The sequence below is a fragment of the Panthera pardus genome, unplaced genomic scaffold, assembly GCF_024362965.1.
Source record: "Panthera pardus isolate Hobbes unplaced genomic scaffold, ASM2436296v1 HiC_scaffold_1, whole genome shotgun sequence".
NCBI lineage: Eukaryota > Metazoa > Chordata > Mammalia > Carnivora > Felidae > Panthera > Panthera pardus.
Window position 1 is genome coordinate 46,799,220 of NW_026526654.1, and position 21,448 is coordinate 46,820,667.

Below are 21,448 nucleotides of genomic sequence, written 5' to 3' on the forward strand. Positions count from 1 at the left end.
TTCTTCTCTTGTTGATTTTAGCCATTCTGACAGGTGTGAGTCGATAGCTCATTGTAGTTTTGATTTGCATTTCTGTGATGGTAAGCGATGATGAACATCTCTTCATGTGTCTGTCTTCTCATCTCCTCTGCATGTCTTCTTTGGAGAAATGTCTGTTCATGTCTTTTGCTCATTTTTAAGTGGATTATTTGTTTTTTGGGTGTTGAGTTTTATAATTTTTTTTCTATATTTTGGATGCTAACCCTTTATCGGATATGTCATTTGCAAATATCTTCTCCCATTCTGTAGGTTGCCTTTCAATTTTCTTGTTTCTTTTGTTGGGCAGAGCTTTTTATTTTGATGAAATCTCAATAGTTTATTTTTGCTTTGGTTTCCCTTGCCTCAGTTACCACATATTTTCAAGATAAACAGTATTTTTTGGGGTACCTGGGTGGCTCCGTTGGTTGACAATCTGACTTTGGCTCAGGTCATGATCTCCCAGTTCATGCATTTGAGACCCACATTGGACTCCGTGCTAACAGCTCAGAGCCTTGAATCTGCTTTGGATTCTGTGTCTCCCTCTCTCTCTGCCCCTCCCCCACTCATGCTCTGTCTCTCAAAAATAAATAAAGATTAAAAAAATAAAAATAAATTAGAAAAGCAAAAAGACAAACAGTAGTTCTCAAATAAGAAGACTAGATAGGGACCTGGCTCAGTCAGTTGAGCATCAGACCAGCTCAGGTCATGATCTCGTGGTTGATGAGTTCGAGCCATGCATCGGGCTCTGTGCTGACAGCTCAGAGCCTAGAGCCTGCTTCTGATTCTGTGTTTCCCTCTCTCTCTGCCCCTCCCCCGCTCGTGCTCTCTCTCTGTCTCAAAAATAAATACAAACATTAAAAAAAAAAGACTAGATAGAACCATTTGTCACACATAGTTCACCTAATTTTACTGGGTAATTGGGATAAGCATCTGTGTTAATTAGCTTTATCTGGGGGGTAGGGAGGAACACTTCTCAAACTTTATGACAGCAGGTAATTTTGCAACCTGGACCAAGCATCCCACTGAAGTTAGGCCCCTACCTTCCTTCAGGAACTAGGAGATAGGACTGTTGTCTTCCATGATAATTACATATCAAAGAGATGGTCCCCTCAGTGAAAGAGGACTTCAGCTACCTCCATTTTGACCTCATTCTAGCTGGGTTCTTCTTTCCAGGTGGTCTCTTGACTCATGAAAGACTCTGAGGGCAAAGCATCCCCCGATGCCAACCCATATAATCCCCTCAAGCAAGCTTGCCCTGAACCAGCAACATCCCACTTCTGATTGACTCCCAAAGATCAACTTGACTTGCACTGTTTACCTGCACGTTTCCACCCACTTCTGCCTCACATTTTCCTTATATAAACCTGGAAGTATTTTCAGAATTTTGGAGACAGTCTTTGAGATGCTAGTCTTCCTGATGTCGGCCTCGCTGAAATAAATTTCCTTTCTTGTTTCAATACCACTAATTTCTCTGCCTTGGATTTTGTCAGCAGTGAGTGGCTGGCTGAACCTGGCTTGTTTGGGACCCTGGACCCAGGTACCCCCACACCTCTGCGTGCTGGCTACACCAGGCCCTTGAGAAAGACATTCATTCCTATGTCATAAAGTTGCAAAGGGCCCATCTAGGTTTTGAAAATTTTTATGTATAAATTCAAAGAGAGGAGAAAGTACTCAGAATTACAAGTTTTCTAAAGTAAATTTCCTGAGAAAGAGGAGGGGAGGAAAAATCTCTTCCCTTATTTTAAAGAGAGAATTAAACCTCTTTTTTTTACATTTGTATTTGTCCTTACAATTGACATTAATATAATTTTCCTCCAGTTGTTTTTTGTCTAACTTCAGATTTGTTCTTTTTCTCTGTGAGGGCAGGGTGAAGTAATGATCTCTGACAGGAGTCTGCAAACCAGAGGGCACAGACCAAGTGCAGCACACTGTTTGTTTTCTTATGGCTTATAAACTAAAAATGGTTTTCATGCCTTTATTTGTTTTAATGTTTATTTTTGAGAGACAGAGACAGAGAGACAGAGTGTGAGCAGGGGAAGACCAGAGAGAGAGGGAGACACAGAATCTGAAGCAGGCTCCAGGCTCTAAGCTGTCAGCACAGAGCCCGATGTGCAGCTTGAATTCACGAACCGTGAGATCATGACCTGAGCCAAAGTCAGACACTCAACCGACTGAGCCCCCTAGGCGCCTCAGTTTTTACGTCTTTAAATGATTGGGGGGAAAAAAATCAGAAGACTACCATTCTACCACACATGAAAATTATGTAAAACACAAATTCCAGTGTCTATAAATACAGTGTTATTGATTTTTTTTAACACTGATTTGTTTTCAAGAGACAGAGTGTAAGCAGGGGAGGGGCAAAAAGAGAGGGAGACACAGAGTCTGAAGTAGGCTCCAGACTCTGAGCTGTCAGCACAGAGCCCCTGTCAGGACTTGAACCCATGGACCATGAGATCATGATCTGAGCCGAATTTGGATACTTAACCGACTGAGCCACCCAGGAACCCCTAAATACAGTGTTATTGAAACACAGCCATGCCTCCTCCACTATTTACTGTGGTTACTGTCTAGCTACACCAGCAGAGTTAGTTGTGATGGAGACCATATAATTACAAAGCCTAGAATATTTACTTTCTGTACCTTTACAGAAAAAGTTTCTGCGTGCTTAGTCTAGGACCTTAGTAATCAAAGTATAGTCCCTGAACAAGCAACTTTACTATTTCCTAGGAGTTTGTTAGAAATGCTAAATCTGGGATCCAGCCAAAGCTGCTAAATGAGATCCTGCTTTTTAACAAAATATCTAGTGTGATTTGTTAAACTCTGAGAAACACTAATGTAAGTAATTATTTCTCTGCAAATTCTATTTCCCCTCTGGTTTTGTCAATGAAGTTATCAAGTAGGGAGTTAGCAATCTTGCTCAGTTCTCATATTGATCCATGTACTCCAGTATAAACTTTATCAGGAAGAAAAGTAATGCTTTGGTTCTCAGCTGCTTTCTCTTTGTCTAATTGTTTTTTTAATTGGCATAGAAACTAGATGGGGAAGGGTGCTGCTTATTGGATTACTCCCAAAACCCAGCAGAGAAATAATAGCTAGGTGAACGGGGTATATGATAAGCAGACTGTTCCAATTACAAAAAGCTGCAATTTTTTACAAAGGAAGATGCAAGAGAAAGTAGGTCATATATTTATACTATCCCCATTATTTTATAATCTGTTTCAGTATTACTGAGACTGGAGAGGACAGTAGTCTCTGGTTTCATGTAGCCAAATTTCTGGGGTAATAATCAATCACAGTTATTCTTACCAATCCTGGATTCTTTTGAGATGGTAATTTTAGTTTGGGAACTAATCCCCAGTTTACCTAGAAGGGCAAACCTATTTACCTGCCTACTGAGGAACTTGTATTTTCAACATTTTTTTTTTTTTTTTTTTTTTTTTATTTATTTTTGGGACAGAGAGAGACAGAGCATGAACGGGGGAGGGGCAGAGAGAGAGGGAGACACAGAATCGGAAACAGGCTCCAGGCTCCGAGCCATCAGCCCAGAGCCTGACGCGGGGCTCGAACTCACGGACCGCGAGATCGTGACCTGGCTGAAGTCGGACGCTTAACCGACTGCGCCACCCAGGCGCCCCGGAACTTGTATTTTCAAAGAGACTTAGACTTCTTATATAGAGGATGGAGAAAAACCCACAGCAGCAATGCCTTTTGCATTAAACTGAGAGATACAATTAAAATATTTGTAGTGTTAAAAGATAAACTGAGACATAGTAAATATTTTAAGAGTTAATTGAACAAAAATAGATTTCACTGTGGCGGCACCAAACCAGAAGTGGTTTAAAAGCATTCCACCTAAGGGAGCGAGGGGAAAGACTTACATAAAGACGGTACAGAAACAAAATAAATTACTCCATTGACTATAGCTTGAAGCTTTGTTTGTGACTGGTTGTTCTTAGCACTCTGATTTCATAACCTAGAGCCATTTACGGGTTTATGTTTTGATTTGCTTATGTAGGCCACCAGGGCATTAGAACCATCTCAGTCTAATGGACTCCTTCTTTAATTAATTTAACAGTATTTATGGATTTTGATGCGTTAGAAATTCTTTACAACGGCCTTAAGATCCTAGTAAGTAATATTAAGATTTAGGAAGTAATACTGATTTGAGATTTTAAATTTTATGTGGAAGGGTAATGGGGCACCCGGGTGGCTCAATCAGTTGAGTATCTGACTCTTGAGTTTGACTCAGGTCATGACCTCATGGTCATGAGATTGAACCCGACATGGGACCCTGAGCTGACAGCTTAGAGACTGCCTGAGATTCTCTCTCCCTCTTTTTCTGCCCTTTGCTTCTGGTGCTGGCTCGCATGCCTGCTCTCTTTCTCTGTCTTTCTCAAAATAAATAAATAAGCATCTTTAAAAAAGTCAAAAAATAAATTTTATGTGGCAGGGTAAAAGAAAATGTGATGAAGATTATGGACAACACTTGAATATTAAAAATTAAACCACTGAATTTATAATTTTAATGTATTATTAGAGTTGGCTAATGTTTTAATGTTTTCTGTCTCAAGATAATTACTTCACACACTTAAAACACAAGTGTTGTTATATTTATGAATGAAGATTAAAATGTTGGAGGGAATTTAAATAAGTTCAAAATGGGATTGATCGTTTAAGGTAATTTAATGCGCTTAAATTTATATAAGTATATATTAATCAAGGGCTCCCTTAAGAGGGACTGTTACTATTTCAGAGATTTATAACTAAAGCACCAAGACTTTGAAAGTTCAATTTAGAAACTTAAGGAAAATATTGTTTGTCTACACTATTACCTTTAAAAGTTTTTTATTCCATGAAGAAAACCACCACTAACAGTATTTTTTGCATATAGAGCACACTCACTCAAAAGCAAAAATATTTTTCATGTTTATAAAGTACTTTCATATGTATTAATAATTCATCATTACCTCAATATTCAAAATAACAGTTTTGTTTTTAGATTATACTGTATCCATCACAGAACTAAGAACAGAATTACATAGTACAGCTATGACAATTCATTTTATTAAATAATACTTATGAGAAAATAAGTATTGGCTCATACTGGCTCAAAACCCAACTTATGGATACTAGATTACTTATAGTAAAATGTAAAGTGTTCTTATTCTATATAGATAATGCTATGCTAGTTGCAACTTGATACGATATGAATGTTTGGAATTTCACAATTGTCATATCCTTTATCCTTCATGCCCATACACAAAAATGTCAAAGTCCTTTTATGATAGGGAAAGATAGGATTCAGTAAGCAGAAAGGGAGAGGCTAGGGCTTGAAGGTCCCTGGGTGGGGAAAAACACATATTTTAAAACATTTCTTCTGGGAAAGTCTGAAAGCGAGCAAACTCCCTCAGGCATAAAGTTCCTCTTAAAAATGTAACAGACAGCACTGACTTCCCCTCAGGTTTCCCTCAGGAATTTGACAAACAGAAGACCTGACTAAAAATAAGTAGACCATAGAACACATGACCCACAAGGAACAGTAGTATGGCCATAGACCACCTTGTACAATGGAAATGAGCCAATCAAAAAAGAATGACTAGACATTTAGAGTTAACCAGCTGGTAAGGGTAGAACTTGAAAAGGAACAAGGGGAAAGTAGAGAGGCCAACCCAAACCCTAAAAAACACAGCCCCTTGCCTATAGCTGCTGGTGTCCCCTCTCTGCAGAGAGCTTTCATACTATTGTTACTTTCTAATTTTTTAAAAAATCTTTACTCTTATTTTTGAGAGAGAGAGAGAGACAGAGAGACTGAGTCGGGGAGGAACAGAGAGAGAGGAGACAGAGAATCTGAAGCAGACTCCAGGCTCTGAGCCGTCAGCACAGAGCCAGACGCAGGGCTTGAACTCACAAAATGAGAGATCAGGACGCTCAACTGACTGAGCCACCCAGGCACCCCAATACTATTCTTACTTTCTAATCTTATAATAAGCTTTTGCCTGCTGCTCATTTTATTCTGTGTCCACCTCTTCATTCTTCGAAGTGGTGAGACAATGAATCCTGTGTAGTGAAGTAAAGAATCTTGCAACACTTTTAAAAATAATATATACTTAAATGCCTATGTTTCTTCAGAGTCCAAAACCCATTCCTTTACCTCACTTCTATTACCAGATACAAATAATGTACAATAATTGGCTGATACAAATGGCAACTTTAGATTTTAACTGGTATAGAAGATGCTTACAGGGAATTTATTTTTATTTTTTATTATTTTTTATTTTTATTATTTTTATTGGGGAAATTTATTTTTAATTTAAATACTGAAAAAAAGGATTATATTAAATGTAGTTTGATTTCAATTAAAACATTAAGATAATTCCTAAAGGACTGTAGAAAACAGGCTATGAAGTGTACACATTAGGGAGAATAGCTAAATTGCACATCCAGGTACTGCCTTGAGTGATTTTTACTCTCATCTTCTCACCAAATTACATTTGCAAAAGTAACCATGGAGACTAAAAGCTTGACTACTGAATTGAACTAGCAAAGTAATACCAAAGAATGTAGTAAAAAGAAAGCAAAGGTGTTTTCAGGGTAAAAAGGTGCCTTATTTTAACATACAATGACACTACATTAATGTTTCTAAGTCCTAGGAAATCAACAGTGTCTACTTACTCCCTGGAAGAGTAGGAACAGAGAAGCAGATTAATCAATCATAAAATATTTTTGTTTGGATGGCTGGTCTAATATTCTATGCATTTGTTGATTATCAAATGGTTTAGTGTATAAAATTATATTTCTTTAATAAATATATCACTGGGGCACCTGGGTGGTTCATTTGTCAGTGAAGTGTCCGACTCTTAATTTCAGCTCAGGTCAGAGTCTCACAGTTCATGGGTTGGAGCCAGTGTTGGGCTCCCTGCTGACAGTGTGCAGCCTGTTTGGGATTCTCTCTATCCCTCTTTCTCTGCCCTCCCCCACTCACTTGAATGCGTGCACTCTCTCTCTCTCTCTCTCAAAATAAATAAACTTAAAAAAAGGGTATATATATATATATATATATATATCACATTCCTAGATCTACATTCACAATCAAAATTAATCAGATCTATGGTCATAAAAAGACATTATTTTAGGGACTGAAAACCTTTTTGGACTAATGCTATTATTCAGATTTTATGCTATTAATTTAAACAGAGCGCCAATGGGGCGCCTGGGTGGCTCAGTGGTTAAGCGGCCAACTTCGGCTCAGGTCATGATCTCGCGGTCCGTGAGTTCGAGCCCCGCGTCAGGCTCTGTGCTGACAGCTCAGAGCCTGGAGCCTGTTTCAGATTCTGTGTCTCCCTCTCTCTGACCCTCCCCCGTTCATGCTCTGTCTCTCTCTGTCTCAAAAATAAATAAACGTTAAAAAAAATTAAAAAAAAAAATAAACAGAGCGCCAATGAAAACAATCAGGAATTTTTAGAAAAATCTCAGTTATTCAATTGGCTTGAACTTATGTAAGCATATAGAAATTATAGATCTATGTTAAAATGAATATATGATTCTCTGTAATTTATAGGGTGAAGATAAGTTAAATGTAATATGTTAATAATGCAATATATTCATCTGTCAAATATTCATTGAAACCCTTCTATAATGCCAAGAATCCAAATTGGTGTTGGAAGCATAATTTTAAACAACAAATGGTTCTTTATATCCAGAACAGTGAGAAGAAAGGCATTTAAAAGCAAATAATACCCGGGAAAAGTGCTATGAGAGATTAAGTATCAGATGTAAAAGACGTTGATCAGGTAATATCAAACTGCTTGGGGAGATGAAGAAAAATTTACCCAAGACACTCTTATTTGTAAGTATCAAAAGGTAATGCGTAGGGATCCTAAGTAGTCTTGGAGTGAGATGTGCTTTCTCTCACCACTTCTGCTTGTCTCCTTGCATACCTAGCACTGCTCAATCTTGGTAGGAGGAAGGTATTTCTGCTCGCCCTTTCTTCAAAGGCTCAGAAATAATCCCAAACCGAATCCCAAAGGATTCATCTTTTCTGCCTTTCTCTCGTGGAAGGCCGTCAGAAAAAGAATCATTGTATGCATTTACCAGTCTACTTTTCTTCTTTGGAACTATAAATTATGGATAAGAGTAGCAGGAATTAGTGAACGAGCTTCCCTTTTACTAGTTTAATTCGGATAGATTTTTTTTTTTTTAATTTGTAGTAAGTTTGATAACATACAAAACATTTCCTTAAACATTCTGGAAGTATTCTGAGTGGTTAAGAGGTTACAACTGGGGTTCAGGTCACTCAGGCTCTGTCTAGGCTCTGTCTTTCTCCATGTATGTGAGTAGGGCAAATTACCTAACCTCTTTGTTCCCGAATTTCCTCACTGTAAGTATACTGAGGATTGTGAAAATAACTTAAACCATTTAGCCCAATGCCTAATCCTTAGTTAATCCTTGATAAATGTTAATAAAACAAAAGAAATAAAAGCTCCCTTGAACTGTAATAACAAGTATGCACAGTAAATGTTTACAGAGAAACTAAAAAAATTTTTTTATTATACAACCATTTTAAGAGAAGCAATTGTAAAAATACATTTTTCATAAAGTTTATTTATTTTCTCTGAGAAATGTAGGCATATTAATAGAACCCAGGTGAATATTAGCACTAGCTCTGAATCAGAACACAAATAAACAAAAACCCTTTTAAATATATATATAAACTAAGAAAATAACTAGATCATCAAATAACCTCATACATTATGAAAGCAATCCTGTTTGTAGTAGAGTCAAGGAAAAAAAGGAAAAACTTCCTAATATCAAAGAGAGGAAAGTAAACTGTCAAAAATTAAAATATAATTATAAATATTAAAAATTATCTCTCCTTGTCATATCCAAACCTTCCTAATGTCCGCTTCTCAAATTCTATTCACTTTATCGATCTAAAAAGTGCTGTGAAAGACCAAATTACTTAGATGGTTTTATTCGGGCTGTTGTAACAGAAGGAACATTCATTAATGAAGACATTGTAAAAGACTAGTGAGGAAAAGGAGGGTTCACAGGGAAATAAGGAGATTATGGAGGAGGACAGTGAGTCTTATTTGAAGGCTGGAGGTTTTTAATTCTTGAAATATGCCAGGAAAGTCACTCCCTTGCAGTTAGCCATTTCTCAGAACACAAGAGAGGAGGGGAGGGTCTCTCAACAAGATTTTCAGGAAGAAAGGGCTCAGGTAAATGCAACAACATTAGTCCCCTATTTATTCAATATTAATATGATTCAGTCAGTGTTGAACAATTCAGAGACAATCCTAAACCTCCTGAGTAGAGTGGATGAAAAGCTGAATGAAAGGTTAACCGGAATAGGTAAGTTAAGCTTCTGATAGTATCAGAAAACTAAAACTATTACTATACCAATGGATGAACACAGGATCATAAGGATAAAACCTCACATACTATCTTTAAGGTATAGTCCACAGGTCCAGCAGATTTTTTTTTTTTTGCAAGGGTGGGCGTTGTCTTTAAAATGTTTTAGTTAATTCACAAAATTTAAACATACCAAATTTGACCAAGGAAAGCCCATTTCTAACATTTACTTGTTAATGTTAACCAGCAAATTAAATTCATTCATATAGTCTTCCTTCCAGTACTGAACTCACAATAAGATTTCTTCTGTTCAAACCTCTTATTTAATATGATAGAGAAAAAAGAAATGAAAAAGTCAAGATGATTGCCCTAAATTATTAGGCATTAAATGAGCTCTTATATTTTGAAAATTCTAACAGCAGTCTTTTGGAAACAGCTGTAATATTTACAGACTAGATACAGTTGCATTTTCCAAATTTTCTCTTTTTGAATACCATAGGTTTTCTAAGTTCTTTTTTTATTTCTGATGTTGTCATCTTGACAACATATGTTTTTATTTTTGAGAGAGAGAGAGAGAGAGAGAGAGAGAGAGTGAGGCAGACAGCCAGGGAGAGAGATCACCAAGCAGGCCCCGTGCTGTCTACCCAGAGCCCAACGAGGGCTCAATCTCAGGAAACTTGAGATCATGACCTGAGCCAAAATCAAGAATTAGACACTTAACCAACTACACCACCCAGGCACCCAGTCATCCTGATGTTTCTTAAAGGTACTGTTCAAAAGGGAGAGCAAGCTTGAGATGTGTGTTACAATTGCTGTTGGTATTTACAGTGGTGCAGATTGCCATTAATATTTTCAGTTTGCTAAAATATGATTAGTTGTATAGTGCTTAGTAGGAAAAGCTGATCATCCTTTCAGAGTCCTAAAATTCTTTCATAAAAAGGTATAGATAGTAATTGCCTGAGAGTAATTGAAGTGCCAATATTACAGCTGTATTTCAGTTAAAAAAAAATCTAATGTTACATTTCCCAGTATTCGATATATACCTAACACTAGCATAAATATAATTTTTGAAGGGGTCCAGGACACATTACCCCAACATATTGCACACTTGCATGTTGAATATTTTCAGCTGAAGGAATTTGAGAGTTTGAGTCACTCTGGCCTTCTCTCCCAGCCCCTTGTTCTTTCTTCAGAAACGGGTCATAAATCTCTCAAATGAGAGGCGCCTTCCCTATACCAGGAGGAAAGGAGAATCCTTACCTTTGAAGACAAAGACCATCATGAAGAGTCTAAATAAACAGACCAAACTTGTTACAATTATCTCATACTCCTCACCCTATCCTATTCCTTCACAGCTGTCTACTCTTCATCAAACCTACATAAAAGTGCACAGGTCTAAGTGTTTCTTTGGGTTTTCATTTCTTTACGAAGGTTCCCATGTCATATAAAACTTATAAAATTTTTTAATGTTTTCATTTATTTTTGAGACAGAGAGAGACAGAGCATGAGCAGGGGAGGGGCAGAGAGAAAGGGAGACACAGAATCTGAAGCAGGCTCCAGGCTGTGAGCTGCCAGCACAGAGCCCGACACGGGGCTCGAACTCATGGAGTGTGAGATCATGACCTGAGCTGAAGTCGGACGCTCTAGGGACTGAGCCACCCAGATGTCCCGTCATATGAAACTTATAAATTAAATAAATGTATATGTTTTCTCCTGTAAATCTGTCTTTACAAATTTAATTTTCAGGTACAGCCAGGGACCCTAAGAGGATCAAGGGAAACCTTTTCCTCCTCTACATTTTCATTTCTGTCTTTTTAAAATATTTTTCTTGTTATTGTTGTTTATTATTATTTTATTACTTACTATATAGTTTTGTTCTGTTTTCCTCCCTTCCCCCCACCATGTTTAACATAAACTTATTTACGTGAAAGCCATATAAAATAAGAGTAAGCCCCTATCTACGAAATGGGGTTGTTACTCTTTAATGTGATTTAATACAATACCTGAAATAAAGTGAGTACATACTAAAGATTAGTCATTAGCTGTATTAGACACATTCAATAGTTACAAGTATATTGTTTATTTAAGTTTTAAACAAACTTTATTTCTCTTTACTCCTTTTAAAATATGTCAGGTATAATATATCATGAGAAACATCACAGTTTTACTTGTTTTGAGAATTGTAATTTAATTATATTTATACCTCTTTCTTACTTAGATGTTATTTACCCTCAAGAATTACATTCTCTCCAAATCTGATTGGAAAAGACATCCAATTCCCCCTAATAACTGAGCTACGGTTTATCTTTAAGTGGCCGTAGGTAATAATAAAACTGTTTCTCTCTCTCTCTCTCTCTCTCTTTTTTTTCTGTATTGTTCATAGTCAGCAATAAAACCAGAAGCTGGAGTACCCATTAAGTTGTATATTTGATAGACTTTCTAAAGGAATCTTCAATAGCAAATAAGAAAAAACAAAATTGAGCAATAAATAAAACCACAAATTTGAAATGAATTGCACGTTGCCTGGAAAATCATGAAGACAAGGAATAAGAACATTATCTTGCTTGTGATGCAGGCATCACTTGCTTTTCTTTTCCTTTTTGTAAAGGCTATTTGGGCGGGGGGGGGGGGGGAATAATATTTTTTTTTTTTTGTAGAAGAATGGTGATTGTTACATTTAAATTTTATTCCCCTTTTTGCTATGGTATGATACAATAATAAATTAACCATTGCCCCATTTAAACTTCTTCCTGTGTGACATCACACTCCCACCACACACTTGTAGGAACTATGTAAAATATAACAAATTCCATCCCCTCTACTTTCTCTCCCTCCCTCATTCTTGTCCTTCCCTTCCTCCACCCTCCTTTCTCTGCCCTTCAGCAATTGCATTCCACTTCTAGAAAAATGTTTTACCTTGAACTCTATCCATTTGGGTTATTCAAGAACCGTCATTTATATTGACTTTTTTTTGGGGGGGGGGCCAAAGTTAACTTGTTTAGTGGTAGATATTTCTCTACAGTTGGGCCTATCATTATGCCCTCACATCCTGAACTTTGATGTTCTTAGGACCAAGATTTTAGCACAAAGATACTCATAGTACCTCTGTTAGAGTCTCTTGGGGTACCTGGGTGGCTCAGTCAGCTGAGTGCCCAACTTCGGCTCAGGTCATGATCTCACGGTTCAGGGGTTCCAGCCCCACATGGGGCCCTGTGCTGACAGCTCAGAGCCTGGAGTCTACTTCAGATTCTGTGTTTCCCTTGCTCTCTGCCCCTCCCCCCACTCATGCCTGTTCTCTTTCTCTCTCTCCTCTCTCTCTCTCTCTCAAAAATAAGTAAATATTAAAAAAAATTTTTTTTTAAAGAGTCTCAATACTCACACACATGCTTGGCACATTTTTCATACCTGGGTTTTGGAATATGTTTGGTGCAAGAAATATAATTCCAAGAGTAGCTAAAGTGGGTTCCTGATCATCTTTCAGGGCCAATAGAAACTGAGAGCAGACATAGAATGACTTCATATCTGTTAAACAATTTTAAGCTCTTCAGATAAAGCCTGTCCTCCATTAGATATTTACTAGCAAGTGGAAATAATAATTACACACACACATGCACACACACATACACATAATACATGTTGCCTAATAGTTTCAAATTACCTGTGATAAGGATCTCTATTATTTTTCTTATCTAATGCAGATGAATATTTTTGTAAAATACAATAAAAACATCATATTAATGTTAATCATTGTAGAAGTATCTGAATGTTTATTTTCTATTTATGTACTTACCTTGTTAAAGACTTGTAACAAGCAATTTATAGCATATTATACTGGACTGAACATCTTTATTCCCAGGAAATGTCACTCTATCCACTGGGTTTAGAGTTTAGTGGAAACACCACAATTAAAGGGTCATAAACCAGAGATGATATAAGTATATCACTATTTCATATAAAGGCTGAAGGTGTGCATGCCAGGGCTGGTATGGCAACTCTGTGTCATGGAGTCTCCAGATACGCAGCATCCTTCCATTCCATTGTCAATATACTTAGGCTCTATTGGTTTTCCATTTGGGACATATGGAGGCTTTAGCACTTAGTCACCACATCTGTATAAAAGCAGTAGCAGCCAGGAAAAGACACATAAAACAAGGAAGCACTGGGGGACTGGTTAGTTTACTCGGTTGAGTGTCCAACTTCGGCTCAGGTCATGATCTCATGGTTCGTGGGTTCGAGCCCTGCGTTGGGCTCTGTGCTGACAGCTCAGAGCCTGGAGCCTGCTTTGGATTCTGTGTCACCCTCTCTCTCTGCCCCTCCCCCCACTCACACTCTGTCTCTTTCTTTCTCTCTCCTTCAAAAATAAATAAGCATTAAAAAATTAAAACAAACAAAACAAGAAAGCACTCATGTGAACTACTGAAGAAATTCCAAGCAGCTGACATCTGACATTTCTATCTTTAATTATTAGCCAAAATTTTGTCACAGGGCCACACTTAATTACATAAGAGTGTTTGAAGTAAAATCTTTATCCTGGAGAAGTTTGACTAAAAACAGAACAAAACAAAACAAAATAAACCAGTTAGGGGAAAGAAACTGCAAGCTATACCTCCTAACTTACTAGATAGCTACAATTTAGTGTTTAAAAGAGTTCCCAGCAGGGGCGCCTGGGTGGCTCAGTCGGTTGAGCGGCCGACTTCGGCTCAGGTCACGATCTCGCGGTCCGTGAGCCCGAGCCCCGCATCGGGCTCTGTGCTGACAGCTCGGAACCTGGAGCCTGTTTCAGATTCTGTGTCTCCCTCTCTCTGACCCTCCCCCGTTCATGCTCTGTCTTTCTCTGTCTCAAAAATAAATAAATGTTAAAAAATAAATAAATAAATAAATAAATAAAAGAGTTCCCAGCAATAACCCATTTGATTTATCTCTTTAAAAAAGAATATATCTGAAGTTTATTTGCCCTCCAAAACTTTTTGAAATAGTAGAGACTATTTTTTTTTCCAAAATTGGAATTATTGAAGCTCAGTTTCTGTTCATCCTCTGTCTATTCCAGGAAGTAAAATGTAGGTTTAATTTTAATACAGTTCAATGACTCTATTAGATATGAGTGATAAAGTTCATTTCACTGCCTCAGTGACTTTGACATCACTGGACAATCATATCCTCTAGAGTGTCATTCACTGAGAAGAAAAAAGGAGGATATGCTATTATCACTTTAACTTGGCAAAAGCATATCACTTCTGGGATGAATTAAGTATGACTATGGCAAATTTTATGGTCACTTTTGATATTTCAGAATGAACTTTCATAACATATGCCCTTTGAAGAACTAATACAAAAGGATAGTGCTTAAACACACATGGAGGACTTTTTTCCCAATAAAATTTATGAAATCGTAGTTGCTTAAAGTCATTGACAATGTAACTTGCTAATCCAAAAGGGCCACCGTGAAGAACAGAATATTCACATTAATTTTAAAATACATGAAGATTAGATTTCTTGGTAAAGAGAGATTTAACCCTTACGAACTTTTGGTAAGAAGTCACAGAAAAATTTCTGCTTCCCTCCCAAAACTTCTTTTCCTTTTGCAGTGTCCAGATCAAGAAGAGCAAAAAAAAAAAAAAAAAAAAAAAAAAAAGGAAGAAATGATGGCTTGGATTAGGATATATTAGAGGACACTATTTAGATTACATTATGAGAACTGGGCATTAGTTGGCATACATATGCAGGTACTGAAAGAAGTGGGAATTTATAGCATGTTTATTTTTCTAAGATTGGCATAGGTGCTTTAAAAATGCATTTTCTCAAATTGTGATCTTAAAGACTGAGTCCGGTTTATAGTTCAGATAAAAGTAATTCAGTAGTTTAAGTAAGAGATGATTATATCTTGCATGAGGTTAGTGTGGTGAAGATGAATAAATGTGAATAAATTGGAGCATCCATCAAAGGGCTTAGTGATGGATTCTATTTATAGAGGAGAAGTAAAAAGAATGATGCCGGGTTTCTAAGTTGGTAAAACTTAATGGATATTGATACCATTCATTGTGATAGGGAGACTGAAAGGGAACCATGCTTTAAAATCAGTGTCGTGCACAATTTCAAAATGGATGCAACAGAAAGTATTATTATCTCACACAATTACTAAATATATTCTTAAAGTAGAAAGAAACCTTAGAAGTTATCTAGTCCATCATCTTAAATGATGATAGCTATACTGTTTCTGCTCAGATGTCACAAGTGATAATATCCTCTTGGCTTTATCAACACAGAATAATACATTTTAAATAGGCATCGTTGTTTTGATATTCTTATGCTCAGACAACATCTGCCCCTTTGTAGATGATAGTAGCAATTTTGAAAGTAAAGTAGAGTTCTATAGGGCTTTCTCTACTTGTTCAAAAATATCTTGGTATTTCTTAATGAAATATTTGTTGTTTAGAAAGGCAAACCTGTTCCCCTGCCTACTGAGGAACGTGTATTTTCAAAATGAGAGAAACTAAGAACTGATACTGATTGAAGACAATCAAACCCACAGCAGCAATGTCTTTTTTTTTTTAATAAACCAAGGAATGCAATTAACAGGTTTGTATGGTTAAAAGATAAACTAAGGTACATTAAGTATTTTATGACTTATTTGAGCAAAAATCAATTCCAATGGGACAGCGCCTAACCAGAAGTGGTTAGGAATGCTCCACTGACCACAGCCACCTATGCAACCCCCAAATCTGTGGAAGACGTCATTGCATACATGCATGATTATTATATACATGTGGTAGTTTATGCTCTTTCAGCTTAATCACAGTTTGTTGATTTTTACCACAGCCATAGATGCTTGTTTGTTTTTTGGATAGTATCATAAACCGAAAACTACAGACACCAAGATCTTGAAGGAAACAAATCTAAATATTAAGGATATTATTCAGACTGATATTATTAATTCTGTTTTGTAGAACAGATTCTTTTGTTTGTTTGTAGAGAATATTTTATGGAATATATGTTAAGTCAGAAAGTGTGAAGGGTCTGAGACTTTACCCTACTTGCAAGTTAACAAGTTAGTCTATGTAATTTCATGTGTATCCTGACAGAAGTATCAGACTGCAGAAAAACAGGCCATGCATTACTCACATCAAAAACACCAGCCTGGGTAGGATCTTAGTGCCAGTTCTTTGAGCCCCAATCCTCACTGGAACACACAGTGCAGTAGTCCATTGAGACTGCTATAGAAGAACACCATAGACTGGGTGGCTTATAGATAACAGAAATTTATTCCTCACAGTTCTGGAGGCTGAGAAGTCCAAAATCAAGGCACCAACAGATGTGGTGTTTGGTGAGAGTCCACTTCCTGGTTCATAGACAGCTCTCTTCTTGCTGTGTCTTCACATGGTGGAAGAGGGGAAGAAGTTCTCTGAGGCCTGTTTTATAAGGTACTAATCCCATTAATGAGGGCTCCATTCATGACCTCATCGCCCCAAAAGCCCTGCCTCCTAATACAATCACATTGGTGTTAGGATTTCAACATACACTTTTGAGAGGACACAAACAATCAGTCAATTGCTCAGAGTGAGAACAAGGTATTATTTGGGAATGCAGTGAGTTCATATCACAGGAGAGGCACTCCAAAATTATAACATTTAGTGCTTAAGTTGGATAGCTGGTATTTCCATCCATTAGCCCCTGTGGGAAAAAGAAAAAAAAAAACTTTATTTTGGTCTAGAATGTCAAAGGCTCTTGTGATCTGAGGAGGGGAAGGCCTTCTTAGTTTATTACACTGAAATCTAATCAGATGTCTCTCAAGGGATGGTATATCTAAGTTTCTTAATACTCTAGAATGTAAGCAAATCTTCATGAAGATGGGAGGAATTTTTATTATCCTGAAATGTGTCCAAAGAGAGAAATGTTATGTCAACAGCTTGTAATTCTTTTCCTATAAAGACCTGAAATGTATAGGGAAAAAAAAGACAAAGAAGAAGAAGAAGAAGAAGAAGAAGAAGAAGAAGAAATAAAAACAGAAATCTAGGAAAAACTATCTTCTATAATTATACTTATACCAGAATCAACTAAGATTCTCATAGGTGCATAGGATTTCTAAATGTAACAGTGGCTCCTGATCTTTAACAAGGTCTCATAGTGGTCAATCAAGACCCTGTCACCCAGGCCATTCTTAGTGAATCTGTCATGGAACCTCAGGCTCCTAATGAAGTAGATGATGATGAAGAAGGAGAAACTGTAACAGAAGAAAGTGAGAATGAACTGGATAACTCTAAACTCTCAGTCAAATAGGAATGCAGACAGGTTTCTCCCCCAACTAAGAGAATATAATTCTGATTTAATTAAACTGTGGACTGATATTCAGCAAAAAATAGAAACACAGTCACAGGTAACCCCTCCAGGAACTCCATCATCTGTCCCTCCATCATGGGAACAAAAAGCTGCTTTAAATCCTACCAGTGCTGCCAAGAAAATCCACACCAGGCTTCAGTCTGAAGAATCTACTGAGATTCTAGACTCAAGCTATATTGTGGGACAGGCACTAACCCCAAGGAAGCAAAAAACAGTTGTTAAATAAAATAAAAGGAAAAATGGATTTGTTTGCGCCTTCCAAGCAGAAGAAAAACATGTCAGCAGGTAGCATAGCCTCCACAGACTTACCAAATAGCAATAAATTCGGGCTAGATGTCCTCAAACACATGATACATGAAGTGGAACACTAAATGGAAGAATATGAATGGTGGACAGGATGTGAAGTCAAGGGACTACAGAGTAGTCAGTCTTACAGGTTTCACTCTGTAGCTGGTGAGCTCCCTCTGTTGCCTGATTTGGTACCTTAAAGACAGTGAGCTGCAGCTGCATAAAGTAGACACAGGCAGCTGCTACAACAAGTGTTAGGTGATCATCATGAGCTCACTAATGCTCTTACACCTGAAATTCTTCTTGGAGAAGAAAATACTACCCAGGTTAAGACTTCAGCAGTACATGGTCACAATAGATTAGGCAACTTATATCACTCACACATGCCATAAAGAATTGTCTTTGATAAATAGCAACACAGAAAATCAGGCATTAGAAAGGGGATCCATGGGTAGGAATTACAGATAATTCAGAGGGCCCTGTTCTAAATGCTAATGTCTCTGTGCCATCGATGGTCAGAGGGGAAGAAGTGGTTGAATTCCCACAGGAAGACTTGGCTGTTAAACTTTCCCAGGTGCCAACCCCCTCCCCCAGATCGTGTGGATCTGGCCAACAATTTTCCAGCACATGTATTTGAGCTCAAATAACACCACCAAGGCAGAAGATCAACTCAGAATTTTCTCCCTTGCAGCATGTGTTGAGGAGGACTGTTCAAACTTGTCCTGCTCCACAAATTCTTCCAACTATGAAAATAATTGAGAAGAAACAAAATTGAGAAAAGATCTTACCTACTGCACAATCAGAATTCAAAGAAGTTGCCTCTTCACTCAGAGGTGGAGGGTTTCTCATATGGGGGAAGATATGGAGAACAAAACTCAGGTTCCTTTTTTTTAGCCTCTTCCAGACCCTCCGCAGTTCTCATTCAAACATTTAGCAGGACAGAACCCCCAATTTTTCAGAAGAGCCCCTAGTACTGGGAGATGGGCCATAGCTTAGAACAAATGAGGCAGGAATAAGAAAGGATTTCATGGCACAAATTGTTGAGTCGACAGTGCAGAATTTAGCTATCAAGACACATCTGAGCAATAATATTGGGCCAGAAGGAGAGCAAGGGGATGGACTTCAGGAATTCAATAAGAGACAAGTCATACAAGTGACACGACTGCTAATTTTCCAGCAGCACAATCTCTACCACCAGGAAGCATGAAGGAACAGATTGCAGGAATGAATCGGCAGAGTATAGATACTCATAGAAAAGTCTTGCAGAGCAGCTGATACTTGTTGGTTTGGACCTTTTCTCTCCACCAGTATCGCCCATTCTGTCACGGGCCAGAGCACGGACTGAAGGAGAAAAGAGGACAATTGAAGTATTTATTTTACAAGTACAGCCCCCGACAGCTCAAAATGCAGTGCTGTCTCTCCTAATTGAATAAATACAAGATCTCCAGGGACTGCTAGTAATTCTTGTTCTCCATTAAATGCTACCTCACGAACTGGGTGATTCACACCTCTTAATCCAAGAACAAAGACTGAGAAACAAAATGAAGAAGGCTGGTTTGCTTTTGCTACCCACTTGTCATAAATGAATTTGGTTTTACAGAGTTTGTTCTCAGTAATATATTCTTGAGCTTCCACTCCCCTCTCTGCTCCTGCTTTCAAGTTTTCATGTCCTTCTTTTAGATAAAACCTGCAAAGATCTTATGACTTAGTATTTTTGGAACAAAGAATAAAGCAATTATTTTAATTTTTGACTTCTTCCAATAGATTTCCAATGACTAACCAACCTACGACTTCTTGTAAATGTTGACAACAGGGAAAAAATACAAATTTAAAAAGTTTCCAGAAAATTGTTTGAGACTCTAAGATTTCTTAATTTTCAATATTATTTCCTTGATTTATTCTATCATTCATTTTAAGTATTATTAAGCTCTAATGATATAATGAACAGAGTCACAATCTAGTGTTGAAAACAATCTATAATCATACAGGTAGACATAAAGTATCTACGAAAAGAGCTACTAATAGAATTTTATAGGTACAGAGATCAGAGAACTTTCTCCAAGGCACTGATGCTGCTTAATGAGAACGAATATAATTTACTTAGAAGAACAAGGAAAGGGGGACACTCCAAGGAGAAAGAATGGCATGTGCCATGTTCCATGGTGAAGCACAGCCTGTTCACAGTCCAGAGCAAGCATAGGGATAAGAGCAGGTGAGATCCTGGCATAAGAAAGTGATGCTATAATATGGACTTTGCATTTGTTTGGGGATAACTGGCCTTCTTTATCTTAATAAATAAAGAGTCATGAATGAAGGTGTTTTTAATGGGAGAGTTTGGTAATTTAATATAAATTTTCAAAATATTACTATGGCAGATTTATCAAAAGAGAAGTAGATCTGACTCCCAAGATAAATCTATCTTCCAGTATGAATTCCAGAAAAGTAGAACCCACAGTGAAGTAAAAAAGCAGAGTGCAGACTTCCTATGTAACTAGTATTTCATGACTTACGATATCGCATCTATATTATGATAGGCAGAATTCTGAGATAGCCTTAAGATGTCTGATTCCTACATGGTGCTCTATGGACTACCCTCCTCTTGAGGTAAGGAATAATTTGTGAATATGATGAGACAAAGATTGCCCTGATTAGGTTACTAATCAGATGACTTAATCAAAAGGAAGGTTATGTAAGTTGGCCTGTACTAACCTAGCGTGCCCTTCCAAAGGTCTTCATCCTTCTGAATTTAGGGAGATTTTAACATAAGAAAGAAATGAAGGATGGTGCATATCAAGGATCTGAGAGTACCACCTGGGAGCTGAGAACAGCCCAGATTTCACAGCCAGAAGGAAATGGGGCAGGGGGTCTGCAATCAGACAAACACAAGGAACCAAATTCTTTCAATAACCTGGATGAGCTTGGAAGAAAATTCAAGCCCCAGATGACAATCTCCATCCCACCTAATAATCAATTTCAGCCTTGTGAGACCCAGGAGGAGGATCCAGCTAATTTGCCCAGATTCCTGACTCACAAAAACTATAGGATAATACTTGGGTATTGTTGTAAGTGCCGAAGTTTTTGATAATCTGTTATATATTGATAGAAAACTCTGTGCATTTGAGTGTGTGTGTGATGTGTGTGTGTGAGTGTGTGTGTGTGTATACTCATTCCATAATCCATTAAAGTCTTTTTCTTTAATTGCTCTCGACAAGCAATTGTGCCATGTTACAGAATTCCAAAACTTTAGTCAAAAGTTGTGATAAGGCAGGTTAGTCACAACTAAACCTTTATTAAAAAAATTTATTTATTAAAATTTATTATACTTATTATTAAAATTTATTAAAAATATATTGGTATGAAAATATAATTACTCAAATCATTAATATGAATTTTGAAGATATGTCAAAATTTAGTAATAAAAAACAATTTTGAAGATGCTTTCCAACCAGGTAGATTT

The 21,448-nt window shown here is 37.3% G+C and overlaps 1 pseudogene; it reads left to right on the top strand.

Annotated features, from left to right (window-relative positions):
- The first annotated feature begins 16,743 nt into the window (after positions 1 to 16,743).
- Positions 16,744 to 19,573, top strand: LOC109247158 (spindle and centriole-associated protein 1-like; annotated as a pseudogene).
- The last annotated feature ends 1,875 nt before the right edge of the window (positions 19,574 to 21,448 follow it).